Source organism: Xiphophorus couchianus, chromosome 3 (genome assembly GCF_001444195.1).
Source record: "Xiphophorus couchianus chromosome 3, X_couchianus-1.0, whole genome shotgun sequence".
Taxonomy (NCBI): domain Eukaryota; kingdom Metazoa; phylum Chordata; class Actinopteri; order Cyprinodontiformes; family Poeciliidae; genus Xiphophorus; species Xiphophorus couchianus.
The window spans coordinates 4,836,209-4,854,735 of record NC_040230.1 but is presented as its reverse complement, the minus strand read 5'-3'; the positions used below and the strand labels follow the sequence as shown (position 1 = coordinate 4,854,735).

Here is an 18,527-nt window from a genome sequence, read left to right as displayed (position 1 = left end):
CTTTGAGCTATCAAGTGTTAAACTCACCTGGAAACCAAAAAGGCTGATAGAGCGAGCAATTTTTGTTTTGAGACACTACAGGTTTTAGTTATGCCGCCATTTCTCTAACAGCTATTTAAAACTTCCAAATGTGCAGTGCTTCTCGTCTCTGATCATCCTCCTTTTTATGTCCCTCACCTTCTCCTGCCACCTCAGAAGAGGATTCATCACAGCCTGCAGTGCGTGAGCATCTTAGCTATGGCAGGTGAGGAGGGATTGTGGGTAATGGCTGGTTCACCAACAATGAACCTTCCCAGAGCTGCTTGTTTCAGCAGTAATTACAACAGGAGAATAGTGCACCATGACTGGCTCTAAAAAGCTTACCCAGCCTTTCTACTTGTGATGCCATGTACATTTTTTCAGAGCAGGCAAGGCAGTGTGACGAGTAAAAAAGGACTTGGAAGCTAAACAGAAAATGCTAAACAAAGATGTTGAAAGGAGAACCAGAAGGCTGTGCTCTAAGTGACACACAGAGTTCGGAAATAAAATGAAATGCTCTGAAGACTATGAATACAGATGAGATCATGTCATTGTGTTCTACAATCATGTCTGCTGAAGATAAAGGTGAAAGGCTGGACAGGTAAAAATAAAAAAAAAAGAAATACAAGCGCATAGGCCAAATACTGGAGGAGAGAGACAGGCTTCAAGAGGCTGACAGAGTGATTGAAAATAACCACAAACTGAATGAAGACTGATAAGTGAGTGTCTGAAAATGTTCTGCTGCACAAAAAAATCCTCATCTTCTTCCTCCCTTGTGCCACTTTTTCTCTACGCGACCCTCAGTAATCACCTTCTTCACCCTCTCAGTGGCATCGTCCTTGCCTCCTGTTCTCCTCCCGTCCGCCCACTCTCATGCCCTGATCTCCGGAACACACAGGTGCTTATGAGGAGAGCGCTCAAACCCCCTCTCAGTGAATCGTCCCCACAGATAGTATGAACTGAGGTACAAATTCAGGGTGCAGCTGTGGAGAGAGTGTTCTGCTTCCTCACACCACAATTTGGCAGAAATTGGAGGAGTGACTCCAGAGGTGAAGAAGGCATGAATGTAGTTAGGAGCATTAAATGATCAATTTTTGTATTCCAAGAAATTTTAAGCCAGACTGTTATTTTCAACTTTGTAATTAGTTTCATTAAATGTTAAATGTGAAAAGTGTAAGCGCACGGTACTGATCGCTGATTTAAATTTGCCAGTAAAAACACTTTTGTACTGGACTGAGATGATTCTGCATTTTGAAAATCCAACTATCTGTGCTAAATTGACAGAAATTATGGCAGTCGCTGGCAAAAGCACCTAAATGTTTGTGCTGGATTTATCATGAAGACTATTTATTAAAATAGTTTAAAGGATAAGGCCAAGCTTCACTGCTTGGCGATCAATGCGACTAATCAGACTGATCCGCCCACATTATGCCAACAGCTTCTTGTCAATAACCACATGAAGCATTAAGTGCAGTCATAAACCGGTGGCTTTTATTGTCACTGAAGTCTCTGCCTCACTGCGCATGTTGAGACAGGTTGAGTGACAGCTGGGAACCATCCAATCATCTATTTAAAGACTACAACTATAATTATTCTCACTATTGATTAATTCAGCAAATAGTTTACCAGCCATAGATTTTAACAAGAAAATGAAAGATTCTGCTGGCAGGTCTTGTTTGCTGACAAGACTTAGCGAATTTATTAGGTAAAACAAGCTAAATTAACTTTTTATGTCAGATGGTGAAGGCTTTTCTAAGTAAAGATTACATTTCTATCAACATTAAATTATCATTTACATATGTCCAGTCTTGTGAAACTTTAATTCCATCAGATGTTTTAGCTACCAACAAAGCTTAATGTTTTTTTCTCTATTATGCTTTTTTCTTTATTGTGCTGTCATTTGCTTTATTTTGTATCGTTTTACAGCATTAAAGTTCTGGTTTAAATCGAGAAGATACTCTTGAAGACAAAGAAATATTGAAAAATATTAAAAATTGTGCTCACAGGTAGTTAATGAAGAATAATAATGAAGAAAGCATTCAATGAAGTCAACAAAATGCAGATTTATCCCTGATTTTACTTGGATCTTTTAAAGAACAGTGCCAACAACAACATAAAAAGACAAAGCTCTTCCACCACTATATAATACAAAGTTGAAACTAACTAAGCATTATGAAGCATCTCCCTGGAGGAAAAAGTTCTAACAGATTATTGACCTCCCAAACTGATTTGGATGATGTGTGAACGTTCATTTTGTTCTGATTTTCCTGTATGAGCGACACACTTATTTGTAACCAGCTCTGCAGTCCACTTAAAAGTAATTATTGTGTTGCATATGCAAATGAATCTTGAATAAATGAGATGACAACTTGAGAGCTGTAAAGACTTTGCAATCATTCTTCAGTGTAATCAAGGTCCTATATGTGAGGGAACCTTCTGAACCGTTATAGCAATTAAGACACTTCAATAACTAATAATTTTCATTACAAAAAAATAGAACAAAAAGGACGAGTGCTGTAGAGCAATTAAAGCACATATATATGAATTAACTACATTTATATTTAAATTCAGAAACAAATTGATATGAGCTTGAGATATTCTTTGAATATGAATTGAAATAGGGCTCTAGCTGTCAAGGACTTCGTTTGTTTCATTTTTCATTTCATAATGTTGAAAGTGTTTCTGTAGGATTAACTGGTCTGGCCCACAGACAGACTAATTTAGAAACTGAAGTCTTACTCTGCAGGTAATGCCAACATGTGGTGTTAGCTACAGAAAGTAAGCTAGCACTATTCTGCTTAAATGAAGAGAGTTATTATGAGATAAAGCACACAAACAAATATATTTTGCAACAGAAACATTTTAGATACATCCAATTTTTTAAGAACTACCACCTATTTAATTAATATCAATAAGGAAAATATTGTTACTTTAAGTGTGTTCAAAACAATAAATCAAGAAATTAAATAGTATGCATTAAATACAACAACCTTGTCAATTTAATGTTTTTTAATATAATAAGTACGATTTTCAACAACATATAGATAAAAGTTGAACCAGAGTTTAAAGATACAATGAGTCTTAAACTGCACTCAAAAAGAAGAGGAGCAGATTTATTTCAATTCTTATTCTATTTATTGGGAAAATAAATCCTACATAGTACAAAATATATTTTTAAGAGCAAGAACTAAACTGATTAAAACCTAAAACGGTATGTATTTATTTGTCAGATGTGATGACAGGTGTCATCTGCTTAGGAAAACTTAGGAATTCCTATTCAAAGAATATCCCAACAATCAACTCAAGACAAACAGTAAAGTTCCTGCTGGGGTCCAACATGGGGAGGAGCAATAATTGCTTACAGAACCACAGTTGTATCAGCTGTCTGTTTGGATAAGACACATCTACACACAGTAAGACCTGCTGAAAGCTGCACTCAAAGGTCACTTTCACATAGAGGAATGGTGTTGCTCTCTTTTGTGCAAGATTTTAGATGACTGTAGATCTTTCACTTTGGATTTGGAACCAAGTTATTTACACAAATAAAGACACTGAAAAACATTCTGAAGACATAAATGTGTCTGATGGGAGAGAAAAATACAATTATGGCATTTCACAAAGATTCACTCAAAAATAAACTTAAGCAAATTCATTTTTGATGCTCCAATGACTTGGGCAGGGACGGCTTTCTAAATTAGCCCACTTTCTTGCTTGGATGCAGAGCTTTCTTCCTCCTTTGTCAAATTCTGATTGCTAATTCACAACAAATGTTTTCACAAAACTGACCCACAGGAAGAGCTGGCCAATCACAAGCAGAGGTGTGGTACCTGAGTGATGTCATACAGCCAATGAGCTGAAGAGAATCTGAGAATAACTAATAAGAGTTTATCGGTGAGAGAATACCACTAATGTGGTAATATTTTATCAAAATTATTATATAAAGTAATAAACTATCATGGTATTTTAGCCAGACAGAAGGCAAGTATGATCCAAATTTTGATCTTGTCACAAAAAAAAAGCAATTTGTGCCACTTGAATATGTAGTACTAAATCAGATATGTGTCCAAATATTTTGTAAGTGTTTGCAGTCTGAACAGTACTGTCATATTTTTACCAGTCTTACAACACTGACGTGAGACCTGCGTCATATTCTGCACTAGATGAAGTTAGATGCAGCAAGTCTGTGTCACTAAAGTGCATCACATCACAATCCTGTCACTTCTATGCAACCAGACTCCTCTACAAAAGTTGCAGAAACTGTTCCACAAAAGATCATTGCTATTAGATGTGCTTCCTTTTTTCTTTATGATCTTGTGGATATAGCTTTTCGAGCTCAACAACTTTTAAATTGAACCACAGACAGTGGCATCAGTTATTCCGTAAAGGTCTATGTCCTGCTTATGTTCATGCTGGTCACTTTGTGGTCATAAACCATCCACACAGAAGTCTGGTCATGGTTGAATTTAATTAGTTTTCTCAATGACCATGCAAAAAAAAAAAAAAAAAGAAGTAGGGGATGAAGGTCTGCTGTGTGAATGTAGCCTTTAAAACCCTTGTGACAATTTCACATGATAAAATCACTTCTACACTCAGAGATTTGACATTCAGGACTAATCCCAATGGTGATTAATTAAATACTATTTTAATTAAAAGGAAATCAAGTTGTAAATCTTGATTTGTTGTTGTCCACCTGTAGTTAATGCTACTTCAAGAATCATAAATGCATCCACTGACTTTATGGTTTGACTGAATCCAAAACTTACATTATCTTTGATAATTTTGTTTGATTTCTTTCTCATTATCCTGTCTTCCTTTATTATAATTCATGTAAACAAACATGTTGTGCCCTACGACCCCCACTGTAAACAGTTGACTACTGAACCGAATGCAGTTTGATTAAATAAACAAGACATTGATTTTGCCTAAAGGTTTTTTTATGTAGTCAAGCTCCTTGGATTATTTTAACCCTGGTTCTACACAACCAATGCATCTCAAACTATACTGACAATTGCAGTCAGTTCATTGAGATTTGATGAGGAACTTTGTGCATTTCAAGTTAAACTCTTGTAATTTCAACACAATGCATTTAAATGATTTATATATTCTTGTTTCTAAAAAAATAAGACTAATGTTTCTTAGAATTTCAGATTGCCATATCATCTTTCCGACCAACAAAGCCTGCATGAGAACACATTGTGGTATTTTTCAGCATCACCTTAGGACTCATAAAAGAAAAGATGAGGTGAAGCCCTCACTGTCTTTCCTTGTAGCAGACCCAATTTTCTTCCACCTCCTGAAGTCCCAATATCCCCACAACTTTGAAGTCCAGCCAACTTTGAAAAAGCCAGCAGTCTCCCTGTCATGTCCAGGCAAAGGATTAGCCAAGCCCTGCAGGACCGAGTGGAAGGAGGACGAAAGAGGGCTGGAGGAGGAGTGGCGCCATTTTCCACGAGGGCCTTGTATGTGCAAGCAGCTCTACCCGCGGCCTAAGCTGTGGGGGATTAACAAGCTACTAAGAAAGCAGTGAACAGACCCCCCAGTCCCACTTTTTTTTCTCCATGATTTTCACAGAAACCAATTTACAGCAGAGATCTTGGGGGGGAAAGCTGCTAATTCTCCCCATAACAGCCTGCTGCTTTTAAAGGAAATCTTTGTTGTGTCACTCACAAAATCCGCTTTTGTGAGACGGCAAACATTTTCACACTCAAGTCAGGGAGGCATCTTTCTACAAAAGGATCCATTTATTGATATTGATACTTCAAAAAGTAACAATCCAATGCTTTTGGAGCAGCTAAGCGCCTAATCTCAGCATCAGGCTCTGTGATCAGTCATAAGAAAAGGATAGCCTGGGAAGTTAATTTTCTGTTGGGAGTCAAAACAAGGCAGAAGAGCAATAATTTTTCTAAACTTTGGATTGTAAATATTTCATAAATGTTCTGCTCTGAATACATTTCAAGTAGGGCATTAACTAGATCACAAAACAAAACTAAATGAGCAGTGTACAAAATAATTCTCATTTTAGTTGCAAATGAAAAGAGCTAATGTAATTCCGACTCATGTCTTGAAATAATACTCTAGTATCATTGGCACGTCATTAAATAACTGTTGACACAAAGCTAAGATTAACAGTTTAATCAATGAGAAACCGAGATATGACTTGAAAGTGATACAAGATGTTAAGTCCTTAAGTTAAAAGAATCCAAAGATACATACTCTACAGGTTTTTTTCAATAATGAGGTCCTTTGTCTTGTCTGTGACTGAAAGAGCTTCGGGACTTTGACCTTCACCACTTTATTGTTGCAAAGTCTCTTTTGGAAATGGAGGACAGGCGTGGGTGTGCGAGGAAGAGCAAGGCGGCCATGCAAGCACATCAGACCTGAGCGATCTTAATAAAGCTTCCCTCTATCCACCCTAGAGATCCCCTCACCCCAATTATACGGCTGACACCTCTACCCTCCTCCGTCTCCTCTTGTTTCTCACAACGACCTCCCCCACCACTTCCCCCCACACCCGTTGCCCACCAGTCAGTTCCCAGCTCTGATCGTGGTTGTCCTTTAACTGAGCTCAAAGCCCGAGAGGCCTGCACAATATCATGCTGCAGGTGGCGTTTATACTTTCCTGTCTGCTGCCTGAGTTGTATCACTTCTTGTATTGACATGAGATTATTCCTGTACTGCCAGGAACTATGCAAACTTCCATTTCTTCCAACAACCCCTCAGAGAGAATCAAGTGAGCAAGTTACTGTCAGAAGATAACATTTTGAAATGCTTCATCAGTATTTCTTGGTTTGGAATTTAAATCTTGTGAAACTTGTGACATGCCAACTGAATCTGAAACAAGAAACTCAGCACAAGCATAATGAAAAGTAAAATCTGTAATTCATTAGAACAAGCTTGGAGGAAGGATATCCTCCAAGCTTGCAAGAAACTTTCAGCATTATAAGATTAAAAGGGCCTAGTCAAGCTACAGTTTTTGACACCTACCGAGTTTACCACAGCGGCTAAAACGTTGCCATGATCAGAGTTGTGCACAAACATTAGCTTTTTACAACACCAGCTTGAACTTCGTGCAGCTCGCTCTGCAACATTAAACTGCACCCTAACCAGCACTTAACTGCAGATCTAAGCTGTGAATTGAACTTTAGTTGTTTTATGATCCAACAGCTAATCCTTTAAGGTAAGCGCTTGGTGACTGCTGTGCATGTGTGTGCTTGTGTTTGCATGCAGACAATGCTCAGACTGTTAAGGACACATTAGTCTTTGTGTGGGTAAGCTGTTAATGATGTATTTCTTTCGTCTCACTTTAAACTGGATTCTCATGCTATAACCATCAAAAACAACAGGTTATGCCATTTTGTTTCTACCAGTGCAGAGCTTTTTGCAAACAGGGAGTGATTCTGGGTGTGGCTTTGCAGATACAAAACCAAGATCATTCTGCAGTAAGTATAACTAAAATAACGGCATATTAATTTACTACAGATGATTCATATTAGCTGATACATCTTATTATGCAAGCACATACGATGCTAATTTTACAAATTACCACAATTTTTAAAATCTTCTAAATTGTGTTTTTGTTTTTTTAAGACAACAGTTAATTCATTTTTAAGACTTAAAAATTATTTGGCAATTTTTAAGTCTTAAAAATTACCACAATTAAATACAGTTTTAGTGGCACACCTTTTAATCAAAATTTCAAACTTATTTGACTTTCTCAAAACTAAAATTATGTCTGTCACACAAACACTCACCTTTCATGTCACCTCAACCGACATCCTCAAAATTACCTCAATTTTATTGTGTAAACTTGCAAAGTTTGCAGAAGGATTTTGAAGCAGCCACTGCCAAATTAATACTGTATAATGGATGATTGTGAAACTAGCAACTAAAAGTTTTGATGATTTGCTTTCTGAGGAAAGTAAATGTTCTTCCCAAAAATGTTTTTAAATTAAATCAGGTTACAAAGAGTCACTGATCAGGGAGAAGTGCTTTGAATTTAGTTTCTATAATGAGATGCTTTGGTTTGCATAAGACAAGAAATAATGACTACATGAACACATTTCTGCATTAATAATAATTTACACACCCAAGTTGATGTGTGGGGTGTAACATTTTATGGCAGTCTGATCACTCTGTGTCAACAAACTTATACTTTTCCAAAGAAAATTATAGGAAATATATTTAAGTGTTTGTACAAATACAAAGAACTTATAGCAAAGCATAACATTTGTTAAACCAAATAATTAAAACAAATATTCTTGCACATTCATTTTACTAGTCTTGGGTAAATGTGCTGAAAAATACACAGTTTGAGCTACACAATAATCAACAGCATGTGAGTTTGTGGAGCTTTTACTCTATTTCTTGACAAGTGGTTGCTTCATTCAAAACAAAACAAATTAGATTACAAATCAGGTCTCTTCTGAATAAAATTAGCTGTTCTCCTGATGACCCAACGATATGAGACTATGAACACTTCAATGAGTCCAATAGAAAAACAACTCAAGAGAAACACACAGAATTAGTGCTGATGCTGTATTGTTTCAAAGATATTTCACTGCTAGTGTTAAATTCTATCAAGGTCAGAGCAGGTCTGTGTCTGGCTAACCATCTGCCTTGAGCCTTCCCATGATATCTACTGTCATCTCCTTGGCCCTGTCCTCTGCTGTCCACTCTAAAGTTCAGAAGTTAAATTACAAACCAAACAAAGTGACTTTTCTGTGATTGTTCAAGTTACTGACACATTTCTGCAGCTCTTTCTGTATTGAGACAACAAAGTTCATATTACTATCAGTCTTCCATTAGAGCATATAAATTCTTAGAGAAGACCAAAGCAGTTTTTTTTAACAAGAACTGAATTGTCAAATATGAAGTAAAATGGTGGAAAGATTGGATTTTTAAAACACTGACATACCAAACCATCAGTTACATTCTTACCATTTAAAGCCATTTCAATGTGATGCTACAGAAAGTGCCAGTCATTTCTCCAGCATAGAGTAGCTTAGAACTTCCCTCTTTCCATCTGCTGCACACAACCGAGCAGAAGAGGTTAAGTGCTTTGGCCCAACAGTACGCACTTCCTCATGGACTTTGACATTGCTCTTCAAAACTATTCCCCCTGCTCTCTGGCTGAAAAACCAGCTTCTGTAAGTTCAGTAGTTGGGGCTATTTTCCACATAAACAAATACACCCACAAAAATCTGACAAATCATGCAAAAGGGGGTGAAAAGTGCATTAGGGTGTTGTAGCAAAACGGGCTGGACGACATGAGGTTGAGAACAATATGACGCAATTTTTATAATGTAACTGCAAAAATGAGAACTGGCTCAACTTTTTCAAATCACTGCTCAAGTAAGGCTGAGTCAGAGCCAGAGTTAAAGTTTTCTCCATCAGTAGGGAGCATAGAGTAGCACAGAACTCTCCCTCTTCCACCTGATCAAAATCAAATAAATATAAAAATCAAAACTGAAACATAGACAGAAGTCTTATAATACAGCAGGAAGAATAATTGTTGCTATTCATTTTTAAATAAAATCTTTATTAATGTGAGGCCTCAGTATTTTTACTCAAGGTTATGTTGTGTGAAACTCCAATGAGGCCCGGTTGGAATGCAGTAAAGAAATTCCCATTTGTATCATCTATACATAGACGTATTGATACTATTCAACCACAGAAGTGATGGTTGAGCTGGAATAACTACACAATTCTAAAGAAAATGTGTTTCTGTTTTAAGTTGCAGTTGATTTGTCATGCACTTACTCTGACACTGCTTACTCTGTGCAATGAACAAACCGTCCATGATTCATTCTCTAACATACCAAGAAAAGGCAAATTAATTAATCCAACACATCAAAAAACACAAATACGGGAAACTCCACATCAAATCAAACTCTGTTCATATACATGAGCATTAGAACTCATGTTGGACCCCCTACACAGTATTAGAATTAAGTTTTTTATGAAGGTAATGCACATTATAAAACTGTTTGCTGAGCAAGAAGTAAAATACTTTCCTACTTATGTACACTTTTTAAAACTATTCTACACCATTGAATTGAAAGTTTGAATGCTATACTTAGTGTATAGTTTCTAATGATTTTTTTTGTTTTTTTATATTCACCTTTGTATGAGTCTGCTGCTATGTCTGAATTTTCCCACCGATGAACAATAAAGAACAATTCAAGTACATTCTATTCTATAAGTTTGTTCTTGCACAGAGGACAAACAATGTAGGATGATAAAAATATTAAAAATGTTATTAACAGGAAAATCAATGATTTATTTTGAAAAGCTGCCAACTCCAGCGATTCTGTAAAGCATCCATTAATTAAGCCATTTCTGTAATGTCTTTAGGGAGCGACTCTCTCTCGTTTGTATTATATGCAATTTAATCTAATCTCTAGCTTTTAATTATACAACATTTTCCAGAGTAGCAACAGTCCTTACCTTACAGCTTCAAAACAGTCTGCTGACTGCAGCGATCCTGCAGACAGTGTTGGAAAAGGCTTCAGCTGCAGCTGTCTCTGAATCTGGATGAAACAAAAAAAAAAAAAAAATGATGAGCATTACATTCGAGTATCACAGACATAATACTGAGCAGCTTGCAACTGAAGCCACCTCATACTCTGAATACAGTCATATTTTATTTTTCATCAAAGGATGCCAAGTCCAGCAATGAATAACAATGAAAACCTATGAAGATCTATCAGAACATGTTATAAGTAAAATGCCTTGAAGAGCCATGTTAACGTGAAGCAACCAGCCTAAAGCCCAGTGGAAAACGCATGTTTTGAGATGCAGAATGCATTTGCAATAAGTGAACAAAATCTTTCGACAAATCCCACAGCTCAAACTAGCCAATTGTGATGATAGCATCTCAGCTCACAATCTGCTCTGGCAATCTGCTCCAAGAAAAATGTCTTCACCTTGCCAAAACTCAAACCTAAGAAAAAAAAAAAAAACAAAGACTCCTACAGTAAGATGTAACCAATAACATGGCAAGTCTTAAACAGCCAGCATCTACTCCTAGTACGTTTACAGCTGAATTTCTGGCAACATCATGAGAAAGATTTGCACATATGTGGGCAGTTTGCTGTAAAGATGACCGCTGCTCCACACATAAAAATAATGTTTACATTTACTGTCCAATATTCCGCGGATTCTTTAGCACAATATCTACAAACATGATTGCATACATAGTACATGAAAAATAAGTATCAATACCAATGTTTGTGTTTACCCTGAATAAGCAAAAATGCAGAAAAGGTTTAAAAGGGTTAAGTTATTGCAATAAAAGAAATACAAACATGCATTTTTGCATGTTTGTAAAAATGCATGTTTTTACAAACATGCAAAAAGCTTTTTTGGCTTTTTCATAAGCCAAAACGCCTATTTATAATGCAAAAGCAATCACAATTACATGTCTATAAACCTAAGCATCTACTTCATACATTCTCAAAGAGAAAAACTGTTGGCCATGTTAACATAGTTTTCTGCAGATATTGTAATAAGTAATTGCATTCTCAAAGCCAAACTTTGATACAATATTTTCAAAAAGGACATTTTAAGTACCTTTGAGCCCTGAAACCTTCAGAGAGGCAGCAACTTCACAACTATTAAACCGTCCAGCTGGCTGTCACTTACTGGTGATGGTTCAGTTGAGGTTACAGCAAAGTCGGTTCAAAGGCTTGTTTTTCCTTCTTCAGTTTCTCTTTCAACTTCTTTTTCCTTTTTTTTTTTTTTTTTTTTTTTATTACAAGAGGCCCAGAAAAGCCCCAGATAGAAAGCACAAGCGTGTTTTGTTTATCAGTAATAGTTTATCCTGGGTAATTTGATACTATTAGGCATGCGGCCATTATTTTCTTGTTTCAACAGTTCAGGGTGTCTGTTCACCATCTATGGCAACAAGCAGTACAAGCTGGAAAGAAACAATATATATATATTTTTTAAAAAACAACATCAAAAAGGCAGATAAGGCCTTGTGCAAAACAACGCCTGTGCCAGCTCGACAAAAGGTCCAGACTGCACTATCTCTGAAACATTTTCAGTCTCCAGACTGAAAATTGCCCTTAAATACAACTAGATGGATTTAATATGAGTCCTTGTGGCGCACTTCAGAAGGTCTGTTGACGTGGATCAGGCCATATGCTAGATTCACACAAGTATTCATCCAAAAGATAAGGAGAAGGTAATTGGTACATTTTTGGGAAATACCGGACATCACAAACCGCTCACATTTCTAAAGCACTGTCAGACAATAGTGGGGAGATGCAGACAGTTTGTCATTAAAAGCCCAGTTTATTGGCAATGGTTTTCATTGTTTCCGGTCAACAAGCATAAGAAAACAACATGCAGTCATCCAAATGGAGGGAAGAAATAATTACTTTGATAACCTTTGAAGACCTTTTGAATGAACTGAAAGAACCTGGATGGAGGGGCCTGGTTAGCGTCAAGATACTCTCTTCTTCCACACCCTCCCTCCCATACTGCTTAGCCTGGCAACATCTACTTATCCTACTGAACTAGACTAAACACCAGTAATCTACAGACAGACTTAAAGGTGCATGATCAGGGATAAGAGTTAGTGGAATAAATGTGTAGAACAGTTTTTAAAAAGGTTCTGCCTTCAAAAAAAAAAAGGAAAAAAGAACTACAGTTGGTAAGGTACCAGTGGTATTTCTGTTAAGCACTCAACTACAGTTTGGAGCTTGTTAATGTATTGGCCATACCGATAAAGCAACATCGGTATTGGCCAATTTTATTAATACCAGCCTAGTTTCACTTATTGGTCCAATACCAATATGTTAAAAAGGTGAATCATCAATGCTTATTTCCATTTTGTTGTCATTTATGTTTCAGGAGAGAGAAAGGGGGGAGTTAGTTATGTGGCATTTGTTTAGTCATGACGGTGATTGTGATGTGGTGCAGGATGTGGGGGTGTTTAAAAGAAACAAACAAAGCAATGTAGGTGATGTGGTGGCTTTCAATAAATATCGGTTATTGCCCCTAACAGTAGCAATAAATTCAGAAATGAAATCCGCCCAAATTTTAATATCGGTGCATCTGTTTTGGCTACTTTAGCAGAAAGCTAAACTAATTACACAACTGATCTCAGTTTGTCAGTGTAACAAACCAGACACTGCTCAGACATGAACTTTAACCTAAAGAGTTGTCTTTGTGTAGGGCACTTCAAAAACAGCCTTGTAACAAGTTTAGCCAAAGAACACCTATCCATGCCAAAGACATGGATAGATCTTTGGCCAGGATTTCAAAATAAGAAAAACTGCTGATGAACAAGTCTTACAAAAAATGGCATGCAGTGTATCTTAAATATAACTTAGCAAAAGGTTTCAATTGGTGAAATCTTAGCTTGGCTAATTTTGCAATCCAGAAAGCTTTGAAATAATCATTAAATAACTTATGTTGATTATTGATTGTGTTCAAACTTAAAATGTGATTTCTGTGTTTCATTCAGGGAAGTAATAAAATGCTTGAGGTGAGAGGATAAGAAAGGAATGTGGAAGCCTCTTTTAACAGATTGTTAATGTATCTATGATGCTTAGTAGAGTCTCTGATGCCCAAAGATAAATGTTGTTTACAGATAGAATGTGGAAACTACGGTCTTCTTCAGCTGCACATGGGAATTCACCGAGATAATTACTGGGTTCACCCAAATTAAATAGTCATAACAAAAAGCAGCCAAATGATTCCACAATTCTTTTAAAACATTTTTCCTGAGATTTCTGTTTCAATATTTCATGATTTTGAGGCCAAAATATTACACTGACTTTGTCCATTACACCCACCAGAAATGGATTTATTTTAACCCTATGTAAATAACTTTGTCAGTTTGCCATTCTTGCATGCTATATATTCAGCCTGACAAGAAAACAAGCTTTAAATTGAATGAAAAAAATATATATTAAAGAGCAGAAACAAGACTTAAAACAACTTACAGGCTTTTAGGTTACTGATCAACTAAACTCATAAAGTAGTTGGAATTTTGCTGATGAAAAATTTGGACCAAGCTCTGTCCAATACTGAAATTGTGACATCATGTCAGTCCAGTAACTGAATTACAACATGTTTGCGCTCAAAGACAAAACGCCTGGATCTTCTTTGGTATGACATACCACAAATTGCATGTTGTGTAACTGAAATAAAAAAAATGTAAATGTAATATTTCTAGCATATGATGTATTCAAATGAGCTTAAACTACACGTATCCATAGTGATTAAAATTTGAGAAAAATAAACATCTACAGAAGAAACCAAGTTTATTGCATATTTAACTGAGGATTCTGTGTAACGTATAGATAACTGTTGTTCCAAAAGATCATGTGAAAGCTTCTCACATTCACTCAGCTGATATTGAAACGCATCCATTCTTCGTCTTCCAGTTCTCTAAACCATGTTTCTAGACGAAAACCCCAACTTCCTTCTTCTCAGATACTTTATAGGGATAACTAACAAAAATGCTCATTGAATATTTGTGATTTTTAATTATGACTGCTATTTAGTTATCCCATGAGTCCCATTTTGATTTCTTTGAACTGTGCTAAAGGAATGATTGATATAATAGTCATTGGCCAGCCCGGGCTTGTGTTTAAACAAGTAATAAATCCTCCAGAGGAACTTTGTAGTGTAGCCTCTTCTGTCTCCCGCCAAATGACAAACAGACCCCACTCATGCCCTCTCTCCACTCAGCTGTCTGTTAAGCGAAAACATGTGGTCTGGTATCTTGTTTCAGGCAAAGTGAAAACACACACCCACTGAGGTTTACAGTGGAGCAGAAAAGTCAAACAAGTTGCGACCAGGAGCGTTTCCTGTCTTTGTCAAAACTCCCTTATTCCACGTCTCCACAGGGGGTGAGCATAAGAGGTTTGACTCCACCCCCCACCGTCCCACCCTAGTGCAGACTGCAGAAAAATCAATCAGTATTCAGGTCATGCCACCACCCTTAACACAAGACCTCTGAACCCAGCGGGGATCTCCTTGGAGGAAGGGATAGGGATTTGTCTGTTGTGCCGGTGTCTGCTCCGTGTCCAACACTAACAAAGTTCTTGTGTTGAGGGGAGGAGTGTAGCCTGACCCTGTCCACCTACGACACAATAAATCCAGCTCAGGAGTTCAAGGTGGGCTGACCTGTAGCTGACCCCATCTCTGGAAAAACGTGGAGACTTTCCTTGCCGCCGTTTTTTTTTTTTTTGGCTCAAGGGAAAAAGGCAGGATGTGCTCAGGTTTTGTGGGCATCGCCAGTGTGCAAATGAATACATTTACTCATTCAAGTTTCAATTCCCATCCAAACTGTTGGGAAGCCTTCTTTCCATCATGGAAACTGGATGGGGGGCAGAATTAGCATAGCATAATTACACTGGGGAAAGATCCAGGCTCCAAGGAGCAAGACATAACCTGTAATTTGCCATTGTGCTCCCTATGCAATTGACACTCATTCTATGACACTGGAGATAAATGTCGGAATTCAGGCTGATAGTTTAACCGATGGTGCATTTGGAATGATAATAACCAGGGTCTTGAACATGTTCAATCTGATGAGCAGTCCAGCAACAGCTCTCCACCACTTTTTCAACCCTCTTTGGGGTATTATCATGCTAATCTAAAGAAGAACCCAGAAAAAAAGTAAGTTTCTGTGAAAGAGGATATTTAATGAGAAGCAAGGTCCTCTGAAACTCTGAGGACACAAAAGAGGGTATTTTCAACCAGCTGTGCCTGAGCAAAGCAGGTGACAAATGGACACAGACATTACGCTGGGTGCTTAATTAAAAGAACATAGCCTAATTAAAAAGATCTTCCTGCTGAATAGACCGCCTCAGTTCAGTAAATGACCTGTGTCTCCTGCACATGTCGGGCACAGACCAGTTAGTCTGTTTGTACTCTTTAACATGTTTCATTTTCACATCAGAAGGGCTGAAGCGGTAAATACTAAAGTGGATCATGTTGTAGGAAGAGCAGCAGATCATTGTGGGGGTGCTGGTTTAAGTTCATAGACTGATAGTTTCCTTTAAAACAGTCAATGACATTTTTATGACATCAAATTCACTAAAAAGCAAAACAACATCCACTCACACTGCATTAGTATCACATGTTCCACATTAGTATTGTAATTGTGCCCCACTTAAATCACTCACCAGGGACTTTGGACACTGTATCATCTCCGAGCCATTTTTCTTAACAATAAATATTTTCTCTCCGGCAGAAAAAGCATAGGGTTAACAAGGTTAAAAAGTTTATGTATTTTAGCAGCGCTTTTTCATTTTGTTTAAAACATAGCTCTGTCTCAACATAGATGATTTAAAGAAACTCACATTTTGCTACGTGAACCAGTGTTCATCTGAAGCAGTTTGGTGAAGATATAGACAAGGGGTGCCCAAAGTCGGTCCTCGAGGGCCGGCATCCTGCATGTTTTAGTTCTCTCCCTGGTTTAAAGGACCTGGATCCAATGATGGCTCGTTAGAAGGCCTAAGAAGAACATTGACATGCTGAAATGGTTGTTCGGTACTACCAGGGAAAGAATTAAAACATCCAGGATGCCGGCCCTCAAGGACCGACTTTGGGCACCACTGATCAGCAAGTTTGCTTTCCTAGTTTTAATTTGGCAATATTTCAGTAAGGTTACAGGTAATAGAAAGAACACGCTTCTTTTCCATGATCTATGCATCTTTGTTTTTTACTTCACAATCACTGGTATTTCAGCTGCTCTCTACATAGCAAGAGGTAAGAATAGATCCACATAACAAAGGCAGACAGTGAGTAGCACTGAAAAATCACTTTAAATTGCAAATTTCAAGGGAAAACCTAGAACTTCTAAATTAAGTAGATTTTTAGGGGTTTAAAAAGCTGAAGCAAATTAAAAGAATGAAAGCACTTCAGTTTGGATGACGATAAAGAGGACTGTATGGTATGCAGGTTTCACTGCAAATTCACACGCCATGCATTACATAAGGCAGGGGTCTCAAACTCCAGGCCTCGAGGGCCGCGTGTCCAGCAGTTTTTATATGTGCCACAGGTACAAAACACTGGAATGAAATGGCTTAATGACCTCCTCCTTGTGTAGATCAGTTCTCCAGAGCCTTAATGACCTAATTATTCTGTTCAGGTGTGGTGCAGCAGAGGTACATCTAAAAGTTGCAGGCCTGCGGCCCTCGAGGACTGGCGTTTGAGACCCCAGACATAAGGGGTTATGAGTCAGAATAATAAATAACAACTGTAAGATTTTTTTTTCTGCTAAATGAAGTCAGAGGTTAGCAAAGTCTTCTATATTTTCTTCTTTTTCTCATTTTACTGACTAGTGCTGTGCCTCTGTGTTAATGAACACAATTATTTTAGTTTAGCTCCAATTCAATCACATTTTACATTCCAAATGCTCAAGCTTAATGCATAAATAATATGTGCATTATTTTTTATTTATTTGTGTTGTGCTGCGTTGGCACTTAAGATGTATAATTCAAAGCTTAAAGTGCAAAACTTTGTTTACATTTCTTTGTGTTTTATGCAAAGAAGGTTTATTGTAAAAGAAGGTCTATGGTATTTATGTTAATGCACTACACTATACAATGATCTGACAACTTTAATTTATTTGTTTTTTTGTTTAAATTTGGCCTATGAATTTTATTTCTAACAAAAAAATTAACCCGACAGATATAAACGGAAGAGCTCTGACACCTAATTATCTACATCAACTGTTTTGGTTTTTAATAAAACTCAGTTAGCCAGAACCCAATTTAAATTTACAGGTGTGGTGAAGAAATAAAAATAAAACAGCTTTCATGTGCATCAAATTAAATCTCCACACTTACAGCTTTGCACTGTGTGTGAGTGGGAGTGTGTGTCAAAATCTGTATTGTTGTAATATCTGCTACGTAGTGCACAATGTGGACAATCCTACAGCTCTTTGAACATATCTGAGTGCACTCTGCCAGCTAATATGAGGCCCTATGAGTGGATCTCTATCTCCTATTCCACACTGAAAATTACATCAGTCAGAGACCATGGTGAACTGAGAAGAGTGATAGTGGTTTGCAAATATTAGTTATGCCTGCAGAACAAAATGTTGAATTAAGAAAAATGACCAAGCAACAAAGTGAGCTTTTATAAATTTCCTATTTCAAAGATCTCACTGGTACATCATGTTCAAGACTTCTGGTCAAATTCTGAAAGCATATACAGAAATAACTGTCCAGCAACCAAAAAAAAAAAAAAAAAAAACTGTCTTAAGGGTTTGGATCAGGCAGGACTTTAGAGCTTTGAAAACATAACTCACACAAGGAGCAAAAGTAAACTATGACATTTAGTTTAACCAAGGTTTTAATTTGCAGTATGCTGACATGGCGCTGTTTTCACATCAAGAGGATATTAAACTATATCTTGATGACAAACTTAAGAAAAAGTAGAACATAAGAACGAACCAAAAAAGATGTTTAGAGCTTAACTGACTTGGATGTAAAACTGGGTTTTAAAAAACAGCAGTCAAGAAAATAACTACAAAAAAA

At 37.1% G+C, this 18,527-nt stretch overlaps 1 protein-coding gene across 7 annotated transcripts in view; it reads right to left on the bottom strand.

The window, feature by feature from the left end:
* sema6cb (semaphorin 6Cb) overlaps window positions 1-18,527 on the bottom strand; it is a 159,118-nt gene that overhangs the window by 131,154 nt on the left and 9,437 nt on the right. For all 7 annotated transcript variants that reach the window (XM_028012381.1, XM_028012380.1, XM_028012379.1 and 4 more), the window contains exon 2: window positions 10,465-10,547. The gene's annotated coding sequence lies outside the window, so the exon portion shown is untranslated. The remainder of the gene's footprint in view (window positions 1-10,464; window positions 10,548-18,527) is intronic.